The sequence below is a fragment of the Bombina bombina genome, chromosome 10 (genome assembly GCF_027579735.1).
Source record: "Bombina bombina isolate aBomBom1 chromosome 10, aBomBom1.pri, whole genome shotgun sequence".
Taxonomy (NCBI): Eukaryota; Metazoa; Chordata; class Amphibia; order Anura; family Bombinatoridae; genus Bombina; species Bombina bombina.
In genome coordinates, this window is record NC_069508.1 from 49210426 (window position 1) to 49229929 (window position 19504).

The window sequence follows — 19504 nt, forward strand, 5'->3', positions numbered from 1 at the left end:
TGCGGTTGCACATTGTACAAGGTTAGCCCATTATTGCGATGTGTAAGAGATCCAATAAAAAGTGTTTGATTTATTTAATTCAATGTTGTGAAAGATAGCCGAGAATTTGTCTCGTTATGCAGGATGATGATTGGACTATCATATTGCTATTGTGATTGGACCATTTTATCCGTGAATAACGTTTTGGTTTATTTTATGAGTCTAAAGGCTTTTGTGGTATTCTGAATATTGATGGATTGACAACTAGGACTATGGACCCTGATGATACGATGAATACATTTTATATTGGATTATGTAGTTTTTATGGTGTTTGGTATTCTCACTACATTGGTGGTTATTAACCAATTATAATTTGTTGTTTGAGGGAGTGTAAGCTACAGGTCCTTTGATTGGTTCTGAGATTTCTGGGAGTGTGTTTGGGGCCTATTTAAGGCTGCTTTTTTCATTGTAACACTGTCAGAGGAAGGGACAGTGTTTGGTCCCGAAACATCACAACAGCACGTAATAAAGACAAATTTGACCAGTGAGTGCTTATTCCCAAATCTTGTCTATCATTTTACAAGAGCACCCTGGCAGCTGACCGGAGCTAGTGGGAGTGCATACACATGCTGCTATTTTTATACATATATATATATAGTGCATTAGAACATTTTGCCATTAAGTAGATGAAAACATGTATAAACATATTTATGCAATATTCATATTCAATACAAATTTTAACTATGTATTTACTGTCAATATTTCCCATTCCAATGTTCTGTGCATAGCAGAATATGTTATATGTATTTCTAAATCGATATTCATATATATATATATATATATATATATATATATATATATATATATATATATATATATATATATATATATATATATATATATATATATACGTATATATATATATATATATATATATATATATATATATATATATATATATATATATAAAATATACTGAGTGTTTTAAGGAGAAGGTATCAAAAATCCACTTTATATATTAATTATTATCGGGTGCAGACCCTGTAAACAAATATTTTTACAAATCTCAAGAAAGAAAGTTTGAAGAGGTCACAGTATTGTTCTCTCCAAAGAGACAGGGATTTCAGCACTCCATAAGTAATTTAAATATTCAGTTCAATGCACACATACGTAAGTATTAATTTAGAAATAAGTGTTCCAGGCCTCCATGCAACCAAACAACTTCTGGGTCTCCTAAACCAAAACCACACAAGATTGTTATTAAATAAAATAAATGTATTAGTGCAAACAAAAAAAGAAAAATCAGAAAATCACATACATTTAAAAATACATTATGTACATTAAATGCATAGATAAAGCTGGCCAGCTCACTCAGGTTGATATGATGCAGGTGAATACCTAGATATAGGCTATTGAGTTATAAGGCAACACCCCTACCAGTGGGTAGCCCTGTGTACCAACAGGAATCTGCTACCATGGATAATAATGGGGATCCATGCGTAATCACTCATTTAGTGCACAAATGAAACTGACAACACCTGTCTCAGAGGGTAACCCAAACAAATTTGAAAGGCTTGTTACCTTGAGATTAATGTTAGGATCTATGCCAGTTACTTATGTGCTGAACTGAAACAATGTAACAAAAGATTACATGCTTATATATTTTTACACACTTATATTGAGAAAACAACACCCTGACCAGAGGGTAGCACCAATATTGAAAAAAGGTTCCAGCTACCTTAGTACTAAATAGGGATCTATGTATCTCTAATGATAGATGTGTAATCACAGCAATAATAGCAATCACATATATGGTGCAAGCATTATGGATTACATAAAAAATATGTTAATAGGGCTTTCCACATCCACTGTGATTTTGTTTAAAGCTTAAGTGTATATGCTTTTGTGCATGTTCCAGACAGTACATTCCATTACAGACTTGTAAGTCCATGAATACTTTACAAATCACTTTTGTGCGCTTGTAGTCCTTCTCCTTTTAAGCTTGATGCAAAAATCCGGGTGTGGTGCCTGCTTGCTGCTGTAGTTTAAAGAGCTGTGTGCTGCATCGAGTATCAATCAGAGGCTGGTTCTCAGCTGTGCAAATGACGTCACACGCCAACGGCCGTTTCACCCCCCACGTGACCGAATGTCATGACATATACACTTAAGCTTTAAACAAAATCACAGTGGATGTGGAAAGCCCTATTAACATATTTTTTATGTAATCCATAATGCTTGCACCATATATGTGATTGCTATTATTGCTGTGATTACACATCTATCATTAGAGATACATAGATCCCTATTTAGTACTAAGGTAGCTGGAACCTTTTTTCAATATTGGTGCTACCCTCTGGTCAGGGTGTTGTTTTCTCAATATAAGTGTGTAAAAATATATAAGCATGTAATCTTTTGTTACATTGTTTCAGTTCAGCACATAAGTAACTGGCATAGATCCTAATATTTATCTCATGGTAACAAGACTCTCAAATTTGTTTGGGTTACCCTCTGAGACAGGTGTTGTCAGTTTCATTTGTGCACTAAATGAGTGATTACGCATGGATCCCCATTATTATCCATGGTAGCAGATTCCTGTTGGTACACAGGGCTACCCACTGGTAGGGGTGTTGCCTAATAACTCAATAGCCTATATCTAGGTATTCACCTGCATCATATCAACCTGAGTGAGCTGGCCAGCTTTATCTATGCATTTAATGTACATAATGTATTTTTAAATGTATGTGATTTTCTGATTTTTCTTTTTTTGTTTGCACTAATAAATTTATTTTATTTAATAACAATCTTGTGTGGTTTTGGTTTAGGGGACCCAGAAGTTGTTTGGTTGCATGGAGGCCTGGAACACCTATTTCTAAATTAATACTTACGTATGTGTGCATTGAACTAAATATTTAAATTACTTATGGAGTGCTGAAATCCCTGTCTCTTTGGAGAGAACAATACTGTGACCTCTTCAAACTTTCTTTCTTGAGATTTGTAAAAATATATATATATATATATATATATATATATATATATATTTTGTTTTGTTTTTAAAAACCATCAGATATATGTAGAAATATGTATTTATGAATAAATAGAACATGTTCTGCTACAAAAAGAACAATAAAATATGAAATATTCATATTTTGATGTTGGGTTATCGCTAATGAGAATATGTGAGGGTGTTTGCCCGAGAGTGGGGTGATTTTTGTCCAACTTTTTTCTTCATTGACTTCTATGGGGGAATAAATGCGCTAGTCGGGTAACCGCTAGAAAAATAATATTTTAAACTTGTAATACCAGCTCAACACGACTAGTGGACTTTTTGCTATAGCGAAAATACAAAATACCGCTCCACTTGTAATCTAGCCCTTAATTATATAAAATCTATTATTACAAATTAAAATAGATATAGAACACAGCAATACTATTTGATGTTATTTTTCTGTGAAAATTAACTCTAACTGTAACATTTTATGTTTCTGTAAACTCAATAATAAACTGCAACAAATGTTCTTCATAAAAAACATAACCTTGTTGTAAAATATAAACTACATTTCTATTAGTAAACTGAATTGTATATATATATATATATATATATATATATATATATATATATATATATATATATATATATATATATATATATATATATTTATATCTAGAAACCTATGTGAAATTTAATCTAAACAACTATTGTGAAAACATAACAATATTAAGGAATATGGGTAAATGTTGTTTTCTATATTATTTTTAAGGTCTATAAACTGATTTTCATACCTATCACTAAGAATTAAATTCAGCAACACATATAAAGACCATTTATTTGTGTGGGAATTAAGACACCATGGAATGTATAGTGTAATATGAGCATTTACCCAAAGGAAAAAATTAAATTGCTCAATTGACCAACTATATGGACTTATGCCAGGAACCTATTAGAGTATATTTATTGCAGCCCTATCTCTTCTTGCCGTGAATATTAAGGTCCCTGTATAGCACCGGTGAGACAAGGAGGTCTATTTAAAAAAAGCAAACAAGGCCAACTCTCAGCCCAGCTTCTCCGTCTTGCATTAGCTTAATATGTTTCGGTGCGCTCAATAAGTTGTTGGGCATGACAGAGTAATGAACCCAGTCAACATGTTTATACAGGAGACAAATATAACTGCTCAGATTTAGTATGAAACCATTTGCTGCTACATAAATCACCCGATACACACAGGTAACTAAATAAAATGAAATCATTTGTTAACATCTTAAAAATACCATATTCCAGAAAATAATAACATTATGTATTTGTCAGCCCATATTTAAAACAAAAAAAAAAACGAAACAAATTCTTCCAAAAGATTCATTTATACTTCTAGAGCCCAAATCAGCAAACATAAAAGGCTATAGAGTCTGACCAAATACTGTTTTTTATGATCAGAATTATAGATGTAAATACTTTGGATACCAACTGCTATTAAAACAAGGTCAGAGCAAAATATCGTGTTTTTAGGTTAACTGATTTTATATTGATTAATTTTTAAACAGTATCCTATTTCTGAAGTTCACTGATTATAGTGTTTCTATGTGGCAGACATTACTCAATTTAGATTAGCGATTACATACCACATGCAAATGGAAACCAATTAAATTTTAAAAAAAGCAAAATTTGAAGGAGAAATGTTTATACATGATATGCTCAAATCGTAAATTTTACTGTCAACTCTAGTTGTTGCATTGTTTCTTTTGTCATAAACAATATTATCACAATTTACCATTATATTTGTTTAAAGGGACATTAAAGTAATTGTTTATATGCATAGCATATATCAGCAATCAACACTGTGCTGCAGTATATCTGCTTTCAAAAGAGATGTTTAAAATCACTGACATTTTATTAGCACAATTTACAAGGGTTTGTCAGTCAAGGATAGTTAAGGTATACACCATTTTCAATACCTGGAGGAAACCATGTTGCTGGCCTCCTTTGCTGTGGCCAGTAGGAGACATTAGCAAATGATCTTGTGCACTGATCTAAGAAATCACTTGGTAGCATGTTGCCCATACTTAAAGCGATAGTAAATTATAGATTTTATAAGTTTACCAGTATATAAGTGACATTCCCAACTAAACTAATGAACTATTCTTTTATGAATTTTACTCTTTATATATCAAAATTATATATTTTCTTGTTCTGTTTCATGTTATTCCCTTCTCCACCCTGAATCTGTAGTGTAGTGATGTAGAGAACGCTCCCTTACGCTCTATATGTAGTTATTAGTGCGTGCTCCAGAGAGATGATTTGCGCATTCACAGATCGTCTACTCAGCTGCTTCAATGTAAACAATGATTCTGAACAAGAGTTTCAATTAACTGTTTCCAATTATGTCATAAGGACTCAGTGGTGTATTTAGGTTTTATGCTGCCCTAGTCACTCAAAAATTCTGCCCCCTAAGTTTTATGCATTTTATGGTCATAATAGTTCTTATTTAGGTTGTAAGTGTAACATGAGTTCTTTTTTTTTTTTCTTCATAGTATTTCCAAAGGAAATGTTCACCAGGGCTTGTATATATATATATATATATATATATATATATATATATATATATATATATATATATATATATATATATATATATATATATATAAGGCTTATAGGAAGATGCACTCTCACCAACTTCCAAAAACTGCCAGTGTGCTTTAGAGAAAAAAGAAAATCCTACATCAAGAAATAAACACTCACTGCATTTGGCAGATCTTCATATAGATACTTTTATTATGACGTTTCAGGACAGCACAGTGCTCATTCCTCAGACAAACCTATACTGAAGTGTATAACAGGTTTATAAATCCTACACCTCTACACTCCACCCACTAGCACACCAATCACGATCAGCGACCAGTGATTACACTAAACACATCAACATGTGTGAACCACACCTCCCAGACAAACTGACAACATATTCTTCCTACTACTTAAAAATATATTGGTTAAAAAGGTAGGTGGAGACTGTAGATCCACAACTCAGTGCACCCCAGGCAGCTCCAGCCGAGTATCCCAGGAGCCCCCAAATGTTATCAGGGTAAACAATCGATATAGGTCTATGTAAAGTGTATTGTTATTCAAAACACATATTCCCAAAACATCCGATCACGTGAGATATCTACAACATATAATACCTAGCCAGCCAATCACTGTATGTAAATGCTATGCTTTATTGCCAAAAATATCATTACAGAGCCGATCATCAATTAGACACATATAGTATGCTCCACTGAATGCACGCTTGCCTTTGGCAACGCAAGACTCTTCACTTACTTTTTTTTAACTCATGGGAGCTACTACTTATTCTCAAAACCAACATTTATACTGAACAACTTCACTTGTATGTGTAATCTGGAAGCTGCTCAACTCCACCTCCCCGGACGTTGCCTTCCTTACTGAAACCTGGCTGAACCCCAACTCAATGCCGGACATCGCCATCGCCATCCCCGACGGATACAAGATCTCCCACAAGGACCGCAGCAACCGACCGGGAGGAGGCATCGCCATCGTCCACAAACACTCCCTCCACGTCACAACCAGCTCCGACTACCACTCACCAGGCTTGGAACACCTACACTTCAAGATCCAGGTCAGTCCCAACACTACCCTCCGTGGCACCCTCATCTACAGACCTCCAGGACCTCGTCCTGCCTTCTGTGACTCCATCACCGACCTCATCGCACCGCACGCCCTCCCCTCAACAGACTACATCCTCCTCGGTGACCTCAACTTCCACCTAGACAACCCCAATGACCACAACACTGCCAACCTCTTAGAAAACCTTGGAACCATCGGTCTAAAGCAACTCGTCAACTCCCCAACCCACTCAGCCGGACACACACTCGACCCTATCTTCTCTGCAGGCAACCACATCTCAGTCAACCACATCACCGAACTCCATTGGACCGACCACCATTGCATACATTTTTCCTTCAACAAACCCACCGCACACCTCCGGCAGCACTACCCACCCCGCAGAAACTGGAACAACATCACCGAAGACCAACTGCACTCCACCCTGAACAAGTGCCCCCCAGCCACCTCCACAGATGCCAACTCCTCCGCCCGCAACCTCCACCACTGGCTCACAGACTGCGCCAACACCCTCGCCCCTCTCAAGAAACCGTCTAACCGCCAACCCACCAACAAGGCTAGTTGGTTCACCCCTGCCCTCCAGGACTCCAATCGCCACTGCAGGCGACTGGAAAGGACCTGGAGATCCAACAAGACCCCCTCAAATAAAACAGCCTACAAAGAAGCCATCACTACCCACCACCACCTCATCAAAACCACCAAGAAGACAGCCATCCAAGATAGAATCAATGCCAACGTCCACAACAGCAAGGAGCTGTTCACAGTAATCAAGGAATTCTCCAATCCCAACAGCAACACCAACGCCATCCCGCCCTCCCAGGACCTCTGCGATAACCTCGCAATGTACTTCCACCGCAAGATTGTCGACATCTATGACAGCTTCATGCCCCAGAACTCACCCACCACCACCTACCCACCAACTCCCACCGATACCTCACCCAAATACACCACCGCATACCCCCCACTGACCATCTGGAGCCCCCTCACCACAGAGGACACCATCAGGATCATGAGATCGATCCACTCCGGAGCACCCTCGGACCCATGCCCGCATCACATTTTCAACAGAGCGGTTGACACCATTGCCCCCAAGCTCTGCAGCACCATCAACTGCTCCATCGAAACCGGCACCTTCCCGGATGACTGGAATTAAAACCCCTACTGAAAAAACCCACGGCTGACCCCAATGATCTGAAGAACTACCGCCCAATCTCTTTGCTCCCCTTTGCGGCCAAAGTCATCGAGAAGTCCATCAACGTGCAACTCGTTGACTACATTGAAGCCAACCACATCCTGGACCCCTCCCAATCCGGTTTCAGGAGCAACCACAGCACCGAGACCGCCCTCCTCGCCGCCACAGACGACATCCTTGCCCTACTCGACCGAGGAGAGACCGCCGCCCTCATTCTCCTAGACCTCTCAGCAGCATTCAACACTGTCTCCAACCTCACCCTCCACAACCGACTACACGATGCCGGCATACGCGGCAAAGCCCTTCCTCACTGGCAGAACCCAGAAAGTTAGACTCCCACCCTTCACCTCCAAGCCCACAGAAATCAGCTGTGGTGTACCCCAAGGCTCTTCTCTGAGCCCCACCCTATTCAACATCTACATGGCCCCTCTCTCCGCCATCGCCCGACGACACGACCTCAACATCGTCTCCTACGCCGACAACACCCAGCTAATCATCTCACTCACCAGTGACCCCACCACCGCCAAGAGAAACGTCCACGAAGGGCTGACAGCAGTCGCCACCTGGATGAACTACAACTGCCTAAAGCTGAACGCAGACAAGACCGAAGTCCTCCTCCTTGGTCCCACCACATCCGTGTGGAATAACTCCTGGTGGCCCACAGCCCTCGGACACCCTCCAACCCCCACCGACCATGCACGAAATCTAGGCATCATCCTGGACTCATCGCTCTCCATGGACCGGCAAATCAACGCCGTCTCTTCTGCATGCTTCCACACACTTCACCTGCTGCGAAAGATCTTCAAATGGATCCCAACCGAGACCAGGAAGACTGTCACTCACGCCCTCGTCAGCAGCCAACTGGACTATGGTAACGCACTCTACGCCGGCACCACCACCAAGCTCCAAAAGAGACTACAGCGCATCCAGAACTCTTCGGCCAGACTAATCCTTGACATCCCTCGTCAATGCCACATCACCAAATACCTGCGGGACCTGCACTGGCTCCCCATCAACAAAAGAATAACCTTCAAGCTTCTCACCCACGCATTCAAGGCCCTCCACAACATCGGTCCAGAATACTTGAACCACCGCATTACCTTCTACTCCCCTGCCAGACAACTTTGATCGGCCGACCAAGCCCTCGCTGTCATCCCCTGCATCAGGAAAACCACAGCTGCGAAAGATCTTCAAATGGATCCCAACCGAGACCAGGAAGACTGTCACTCACGCCCTCGTCAGCAGCCAACTGGACTATGGTAACGCACTCTACGCCGGCACCACCACCAAGCTCCAAAAGAGACTACAGCGCATCCAGAACTCTTCGGCCAGACTAATCCTTGACATCCCTCGTCAATGCCACATCACCAAATACCTGCGGGACCTGCACTGGCTCCCCATCAACAAAAGAATAACCTTCAAGCTTCTCACCCATGCATTCAAGGCCCTCCACAACATCGGTCCAGAATACTTGAACCACCGCATTACCTTCTACTCCCCTGCCAGACAACTTTGATCGGCCGACCAAGCCCTCGCTGTCATCCCCTGCATCAGGAAAACCACAGCGGGAGGCAGATCCTTCTCTCACCTGGCTGCCAAGACTTGGAACACCCTCCCGCTGCACCTTAGACAAGCTACCGCCCTAACTAAGTTCAGAAAGGACCTGAAGACCTGGCTCTTCGACTGAACTGCAACCCTCAGCGCCTTGAGACCCTTACGGGTGAATAGCCGCGCTTTACAAGAACCCAATAGATAGATAGATAGAGATACTTATTCTAGGTAGCTGAGACCAGATGTTGCTGCTTTTCTTTATGGCCAATACACTTATCGAAAGTAGCCAGCCAATCACTGTATGTAAATGCTATGCTGTACTGCCAAAAATATCATTAAGGAGTCGATCATCTATTAGACACATATAGTATGCTCCACTGAATGCACGCTAGCCTAATGAGCATACTATATGTGTCTAATTGATGATCGCCTCCATAATTATATTTTTGGCAATAAAGCATAGCATTTACATACAGTGATTGGGTGGCTAGGTGTTATACATAGTAGATACCTCATGTGAGTGGATGTTTTGGGAAAATGAGACCGATTTATTATATGGCGGGCGGACATGATTCGCTGTAGCGAATTGTGTAAAAAGTAAAAGACTATCTCTGGACTGCTAAGCTGATGAGCATGCTGCACTACACTGGATAAGTATGCTGCACAGTTTAATGATGTTAATATTTATACACTGGATAAGTATGCCGTACAGTATAATTATGTGAGTATCTATACACTGATATGTATGCTGCACTGTATAATGATGTGAGTATTTATACACTGGATAAGTATGCTGTACAGTATAATTATGTGAGTATCTATACACTGATATGTATGCTGCACTGTATAATGATGTGAGTATTTATACACTGGATAAGTATGCTGTACAGTATAATTATGTGAGTATCTATAGACTGATATGTATGCTGCACTGTATAATGATGTAAGTATTTATACACTGGATAAGCATGCTGTACAGTATAATTATGTGAGTATCTATACACTGATGTGTATGCTGCACTGTATAATGATGTGAGTATTTATACACTGGATAAGTATGCTGTACAGTATAATTATGTGAGTATCTATACACTGATATGTATGCTGCACTGTATAATGATGTAAGTATTTATACACTGGATAAGTATGCTGTACAGTATAATTATGTGAGTATCTATACACTGCTATGTATGCTGCACTGTATAATGATGTAAGTATTTATACACTGGATAAGCATGCTGTACAGTATAATTATGTGAGTATCTATACACTGATATGTATGCTGCACTGTATAATGATGTAAGTATTTATACACTGGATAAGTATGCTGTACAGTATAATTATGTGAGTATCTATACACTGATGTGTATGCTGCACTGTATAATGATGTAAGTATTTATACACTGGATAAGTATGCTGTACAGTATAATTATGTGAGTATCTATACACTGATGTGTATGCTGCACTGTATAATGATGTGAGTATTTAAACACTGGATAAGTATGCTGTACAGTATAATTATGTGAGTATTTATACACTGGATGAGTATTCTGTAGACATGTGAATTCATATTCGTATGAATATTGCCTAATTCAGTCATTTGACACAGAACCGAAAGAAAGAACATCCGTCTGCACAATTTAAAAAGAATAACAAATTAACGTATTAATGACATTTATTGATATTCGTTTATTCGTTATTCTTTTAATAATTAAAAAACCCTGCTTACCTATGTTTTTAACCTCTAAAATGCCACAACCTCCATCACCAAAACCCGCTACACTAAACTGCCACAACCCCCTTTAAAACCCGCTACACAATCTCTAAGGCCTAAACCTACACTATAAACCCCTAAATTGCCACAACTTCCTTTAAAATAAACCCCTACACTACGTAACCCCTAAAGTACCATAAACCCCATCTCTAATATGCTGTGCAGTGAGTATTTATACACTGGAGGAGTATGCTGCACAGTATAATGATGTTAATACCTATACACTGATGAGTATGCTGCACAGTATGTTGAGTATCTATACACAAAAAAGTATGCTGCACAGTTAAATGATGTATCTATACATTGAAAAGTATGCTGAGTATGCAGTTTAATGATAAATCTATACATTGAAAAGTATGCTGAGTATGCAGTATAATGATGTACCTATACACTGATTAGTAGGCATTAAACTGCGCAGTATACTCATCCAGTGTATAGATACTCACATCATTATACTGCATAACATGCTCAGTGTATAGATACTTACATCATTATACTGCGCAGCATACTCATCAGTTTATAGATACTCACATAATTTTTCTAAGCAGCATACACATCAGTGTATAGATACATCATTATACTGAGCGGCATACTCATCAGTATATATATTCATCATTATACTGTGCAGCATACTCATCAGTGTATAGATACTCACACAATCATACCACACAGTGTATAGATACATTTCAATACAGTGCAGAATACCCATTAGTGTATAGATACATCATTATACTGTGCAGCATACTCATCAGTGTATAGATACATCATTATACAGTGCAGCATACTCATCAGTGTATAGATACATCATTATGCTGCATACTCAGCAGTGTATAGATACAGTACATCATTATACTGTGCATCATACTCAACAGTGTATAGATACATCATTATACTGCACAGCATACTCATCAGTGTATAAATACATCATTACACAGTGCAGCATACTCATCAGTGTATAGATATATCATTATACTGCACCGCATACTCATCAGTGTATAGATACATCATACATTGCAGCATACTCATCAGTGTATAGATACATCATTATGCAGTGCAGAATACTCATCAGTGTATAGAACCTCATCATTATACAGTGCAGCATATAGTATAGATACTCACATCATTATACAGTGCAGCATACTCATCAGTGTATAGATACTCATCATCCTTATACTGTGTAGCATTCTTATCAATGTAAAGATACTCACTTCATTATACTGCACAGCATATTCATCAGCATATAGATACTCACATTATTATACTGTGCAGCATACTCATCCAGTGTATAAATACTCACAACATTATACTGCACAGCATATTCATCAGCGTATAGATACTCACATCATTATACTGCACAGCATACTCATCAGTGTATAGAAACTCACACCATTATACTGTGAAGCATACTCATCAGTGTATAAATACTCACATCATACTGTGAAGCATACTCATCAGTCTATAAAATACTCACATCATTATACAGTGCAGCATACTCATCAGTGTATAGATACACACATCAGCATACTGCTCAGCATACTCATCAGTGTATAGATTTGCACATCATCATACTGCGCAGCATACTCATCAGTGTATAAATACTTACATCATTATACAGTGTAGTATACTCATCAGTGTATAGATACATAATTATACTGCATACTCAGCATACTCATCAGTGTATAGATACACCATTACACTGTGCATCATACTCATCAGTGTATAGATACTCATATCTTCATACTGCGCAACATTCTCATCAGTGTATAGATACTCAAGTCATCATACTCATCAGTGTATAGATACTCAAATCATTATACAGTGCAGCATATTCATCAGTGTATAGATACTTGTAGTATCATTCTGTGCAGCATACTTATCAGTGTATAGATACTCACATCATTATACTGTACAGCATACTCATCAATGTATAGATAATCATATCATTATACTGCATACTCATCAGTGTATAGACATATAATTATACTGCACAGCATACTCATCCAGTGTATAGATACTCACTTCATTATACTGTGCAGCATACTCATCAGTGTATAGATACTCACATCTTTATACTGTGCATCATACTCATCAGTGTATAGATAATCACATAATCATACTGCACAGCATACTCATCAGTGTATAGATAATCACATAATCATACTGCACAGCATACTCATCAGTGTATAGATACTGACATCATTATACTGTGCATCATACTCATCAGTGTATAGATAATCTCATCATCATACTGTGCAGCATACTCATCAGTGTATAGACACTCACATCATTGTACTGCACAGCATACTCATCAGTGCATAGATACTCATTATTATAAATTATATATATAAATTAGAAAGTTGCTTAAAATGGCATGCTCTATCTGAATCACAAACGAAAAAATTTGGGTTCAGTGTCCCTTTAAAGGGACAGTCTACACCAGAATTTTGATTAGACTGTCCCTTTAATTTATACTTAGTTTATTTGTATTTTTAAAGTAGTGTTAGGTTTTTTAATTTAATAGTAACTTTAGTATTCTGTAAATTAGGTAATTTGGGTTCATTTAGGGGGTGTTAGGTTAGGGGGTGTTAGGTTAGGGGTCAGGTTTATTGCGTTGTGGGCTTTGGCGGTTTAGGGGTTAATACTTAAATAAGTTTATTGCGTTGTGGGTTAATGGCGGATTAGGGGTTAATAGTTTTAATAGGTAGTTTGCGATGTTGGGGTTGGCGGATTTAGGAGTTACTAATTTATTATTTGCGGTGTGGGTTTGATGGCGGATAGATATTGCGCGTGCATTAAGTGTTAGTTTATTTTTGCAGACATTTACGTGCTCCCATACTCAGCGCAAGGCTTGCTACGGCTGCCTTTTATGGCGAGGTGAAAATGGAGTATGATTTCTCCATTTTCGCCATGTAGGTCCTCGCGCTGAATATTGGATACCGATTTGCGACGTGGTCCCATGTTAGCTTATGGGAGTAAAAATTGCGGGCAACGGGTGAAATATACGTGCCACATTTATATGTGGCGCTGTATATAGAATACCAAATCCACGCAAAAAACGGCGTCGACCGCAAAATCCTGGCTGTGTTAATATCACAGGCTAAATAAACTATTTCAAACGTCAATATAAGGGTAATGGAAATACTTGTAAATAATTTGATACACTCCAGCAGGTAAAGTGGATCATTGGGAACACATTAAAGGGAAGATATTTTTTGAGTAAACTGTCCCTTTAATTTAGGTAGTCGCGATATGGGTGGGCAGCGGATTAGAGGTTAATAGCTTTATTTTAGTATTTGCGATGCGGGGGGATGGTGGTTTAGGGGTTAATAGGTAGTTTATGGGTGTTAGTGTATTTTGTAACATATTTTTTATGAGTTTTGTAAAACATTTTTGTTTTGCAAAATCCATAACTACTGGTCTTTGAATGCAAAATGGATCGTTGCGGTATAGGCTATAACGATCACGGTAAAGCCGTACCGCCTGACTTGCAATACCGGTGAGCTTACCATTCCACACTCAAAGGCTATTTTTTTAGCAGTAAAGCCGTACCACACAACATGTAATCTCCCCCAATATTTCTCTCTTCATTCTTCTCTCCCCTAATTTTTTACAATTTTTTTTCCCAAAAAAATGCATAGTAAAATATGTTTTAATTTAAACTGAAGCTAATAGTAAGTGTGTTTTTGTGATTTTACAGCTCACTGGCTGAAAGGGGCAACTTCTGTACAAAAAAGGATACCCCTGTATTTCACCTGTAATTAAAAATATAAAGCATTGTAACATATTTTGAAACATTCTTTTCTTTTTAATATATTTTTTATATGAGACAGATACACATTTTTATTATCATATCCCTTCAAGCCCCCTGGGAGGCAATTGGCTCACTAAACAGTCTGATAGTATACATGTACTTATATCATCGTTTTATACAAAAAGAAATATTAGACAAACATAATGTTATTCAAATCACACCAGTATATCTTGAAAAACACATTAATCTTAAGAAGGTAGTGAATGCCTATACCTTAGATACATTTAAAAATAGCTTAAATACATTTCTGGTTAGAAACAGAATTTAGAGATATGATTTTGTGTGTTAAGTGGGTCTGCTTTTTGATGTTTATAATGAAAGATCAGCTAGAGCTTAATTATTGTAAAAAAATACATATATAGGTTGACCTCGATAAACTTTTGTCTTCTTTCAAACTCATCTACTATGTTACTATGTTACCACATCTTGAAAAAGCCTACGGGCAAAACACATTGATCATGTAGCTGGCATCTTAATCCCTTGAGGAGCTCTGTGAATCCTAAAGTACAACATAAAAGAGTGAAAAGGGTTAAATCAGGCAGATTAGTTGGATTTGTGAATACACTATAAGTTGTGGCTACAGTGAAAGTCTCTGGAAAGAGAAAAAATCATACTTACTTCAGATTGGCCAACTTGTGGTTTAATGACCTGGAACATTTGGAAAGTAAGACATAGGGGTCTATTTAACAAGGGGCGAATGGCCCTTGTTCCCCTTGTTTCCGCACGAGCCTTCAGGCTCGCTGGAAACTGGATTTAAGAAGCAGCGGTCTTAAGACCGCTGTTCCTTAACTCATATGCAGCCTATGAGGCGGCGTATAGCAATCCGCCCGATTATGTACGATCGGGCTGATTGACACCCCCTGCTAGCGTCCGATTGGCCGCGAATCTGCAGGGGGTGGTATTGCACCAGCAGTTCACAAGAACTGCTGGTGCAATGATAAATGCCGACAGCTTATGCCGTCAGCATTTATCGATGTGTGACAGACATGGTTCGCTATAGCGGATCATGTCTGTCCGCACATATATAAATAGACCCCATATACTGAGACCGAGAACAAGCTTGAACAAGGAGATCTGTGGTGTGTATGGCTTTCTCACAAGGAATTGTACAACGTTTGTTTCAATTCTCGGCAAGGAAACAAAGGAACAGCTGCCAAAGCATATTTATGTAAAGTAATCCTTGACTATTGTAAGGTTCAAGGTGAAGATTAAGACCCTTGGAGGATTTATTATTTCATACCTATGCAAATTATATTATATTTTACTTTATATATTTTAATATTATATGTGGTAATTGTGTCATAATTAATTACATTTTATGGTACGGGATATCTATTGGTGTACACCTAGCTGTAGGGGAGACGTCCCCGGAAATATTTTTGATTTTAAGATTGTTTTGAGTTTCTACAGCTGTCTGTTAGGAATTTTAAGGATATTTGCTAAGATTTTGTACAATGATTAAAGGGACAGTCTAGTCCAAAAAAAACTTTCATGATTCAGATAGGGCATGTAATTTTAAACAATTTTCCAATTTACTTTTATCACCAATTTTTCTTTGTTCTCTTGGTATTCTTAGTTGAAAGCTTAACCTAGGAGGTTCATATCCTAATTTCTTAGACCTTGAAGGCCGCCTCTTAAGAATGCATTTTAACAGGTTTTTCACCACTAGAGGGTGTTAGTTCATGTTTTTCACATAGATAACACTGTGCTCATGCACTTTAAGTTACCTGGGAGCCATCACTGATTGGTCTGTCAAAAGAACTGAAATAAAGGGGCAGTTTGCAGAGGCTTAGATACAAGATAATCACAGAGGTAAAAAATATATAAATATAACTGTGTTGGTTATGCAAAACTGGGGAATGGGTAAAAAAGGGATTATCTATCTTTTAAAACAATAACAATTCTGGTGTAGACTGTCCCTTTAATATCTCTGCAACATTATATGTGCTCAAGCAAAGATATTTTTAATAGATTTGTGATACTCTTTATAACATTTTATTTTTGGAATAAAAATAATAACATTGCCATCTGGCTGGTTAGTGCCTCAAACTTAATGGGAAAAAAATTGTATAATTTGGATTTACACATTGGTACCCGGTGGTATAAAACATTTCAATATCTTGTCATAATTATATTAATGGCTTCTGTATATATCTCTTTGACTGTATGTACTTTAATTTGGATGGCTTTCATATATGATAACAGACGATTTATGTTAGCTATGAGCTAAATTAGAATATCCTATTATTGTTGTAATTAGGTATAGTTTTCTATTAATGTATGTGAAAATGTTCAAATATAGATCACTATGGTAACACATAGGTGAGTAAAGATTATGTTATAAGGGAAGAACATATCGGAACATAGTGTTGCAGTAATTGACTTTTTTTTACATAGGTTTCCATTATAATTCTTATGATAGCGATATAGAGATTTTATGTAAGTTGAATACTACATCACTTTATGAGAGAGAGAGAGAGAGAGAGAGAGAGAGAGAGAAATACAAAACATGGCAAATTAGAGAGTACTGAGAACACATCCCATGCCCTGGAAGCATTTTCAGAATCCTTTGCAATATTCTTTTGCCTTAGGGCAATTAGCATCATATAAACAAGCGGTTAATACACAACATTTTCAAGCAAACAACAAACATATCTATTTAATTATTCAGTACTGTGTAAAGACAATCAATGAAGGACTGGACAGCCAGCCAAGTTACACAATATATGTATTGATACTTGCATATTCTTGATACACATTGGCTTTGTGCTGAGTTACTTATCATAGTGGTTTTTCATAGTGAAGGTCAATTTCGATTAATTAGTGCCCGGTTTCTAATAATCCTATTAAAAACAAGGGCACTTTAATTCATCAAAATTGACATTTCACTAGTTTTTTCAAAAACTTACCTTTTAATCCTGATAGCCGCTCCAGCGATTTCCCGGGCCGTCGGAAGCCTCTTCATACGTCAGAAATGACGAATCCGGCTTCCTCCAATTTTAATATTAATTTGAAGTGAAGCGCTGAGCTTAACCTAAAAAGCTACTCTCTTAACACTACCTCCTTCCTAGATAGCTATATTGAAAAAGACAAAAAGGACTTGATTGAGAGGGCGCTATAAGCTATTAGGTAAAATGGCTATTCAACAATTAATATATGTATTGATCCTATACCTGTATTCCAGGTCTACCACATAAATAAATTATAAAAGAGTTTATAAAAATCACGGGGGATCTAGAAATAGTGCAAAAATCTTTTAATAGAAAAAGCTTAAATACATAAACAAATTCCACCTCAATTTCATTAATAATAATTCATCAATAAAATTGTGCAAATCTTTCAACAAAGAACAACGAAAAACCCCCAACTTGCATTCAAAAGGGCAAATGACTCAAAAATTCTAAAAGATTCTAAAAACTATAGAACAGTCTCAAAGTCTGTTATCCTTGAGTGAATACTGTCAAAAAAACAGTCTGAAATGACAGTATATGAAAAAGTAACCTGGTGCTTATTGCGATGCCCCCTTTGGCTGGTACTGAAACAGTTAATGTTTCTCCGTTTTGATGACAAATTCCACTGTAATGTTTAACTGGGAGGCTTTCTTACCTCTTTTCCTTGTGGGTAAAGGATTCGAGCCTCACCTGTAATTTCTGTTGTTCTTTTTACAGATGTGGTATTTTGCTCCATTTCTCTCAACAGTTAGCCTCTGAGTCTCCCACGCTACTACTGTCGGTCGGTATGACGTCACTTACTGCCGACACCTGTTGTATACTTGCGCAAGTATTTCTCTCATGCTCCGGTTCAAAACCTGCGTTCCGCTCCTAGGATAGGGTTTGGTCTCCCTCTGCACATGAGTACTAAGTATGCAGAGTTTATACCTGTCCTATTTATCCTCTGGCTTTGTATCCCTCACTGCCACAGTTCTACGCATTTCACCCTATTTCAGGGCTTTGTCAAGAATGCCGGATTCATCATTTTGGACCTGCGAAGAGGGCTTGCGATGGGTGGAGGAAGCGCTGCAGCGGCTGTCAGGATTAAAAGGTAAGTATTTTAAGAAAACAAGTGAAATGTCAATTTGATGAATTAAAGTGCAATTGTTTTTAATAGGAATATTAAAAACCAGGCACTAATTCATCGAAATAGACCTTCACTTTAAGAGTCAGCTGCTCAAAAATATTGGATTTAGTCAGTAACTTGTATACATTCAATTCACATTGTAACATTTGTGACAAGCAAACTTTTACTCACAGTGTCTTTTGAAACTAAATATCTTATGAACTGATTTGAGACATAAGCATTATTTATACATCCCTTTCTAGGGTAAACTATTTCAGGATATCTCTTATTCAAGTTCTAGGTTTACGAAATTACATACTGTGAGCAACTAGTTAATAATACTCTGCTTAAGTTATCACATTTTACAAATAAAGGGGAATTATAATCCTGCAGTGTTCTGGCATTTCTTAAAGGGACACTGAACCCAAATTTTTTATTTTGTGATTCAGATAGAACGTGCAATTTTAAGCAACTTTCTAATTTACTCCTATTATCAAATTTTATTAATTCTTT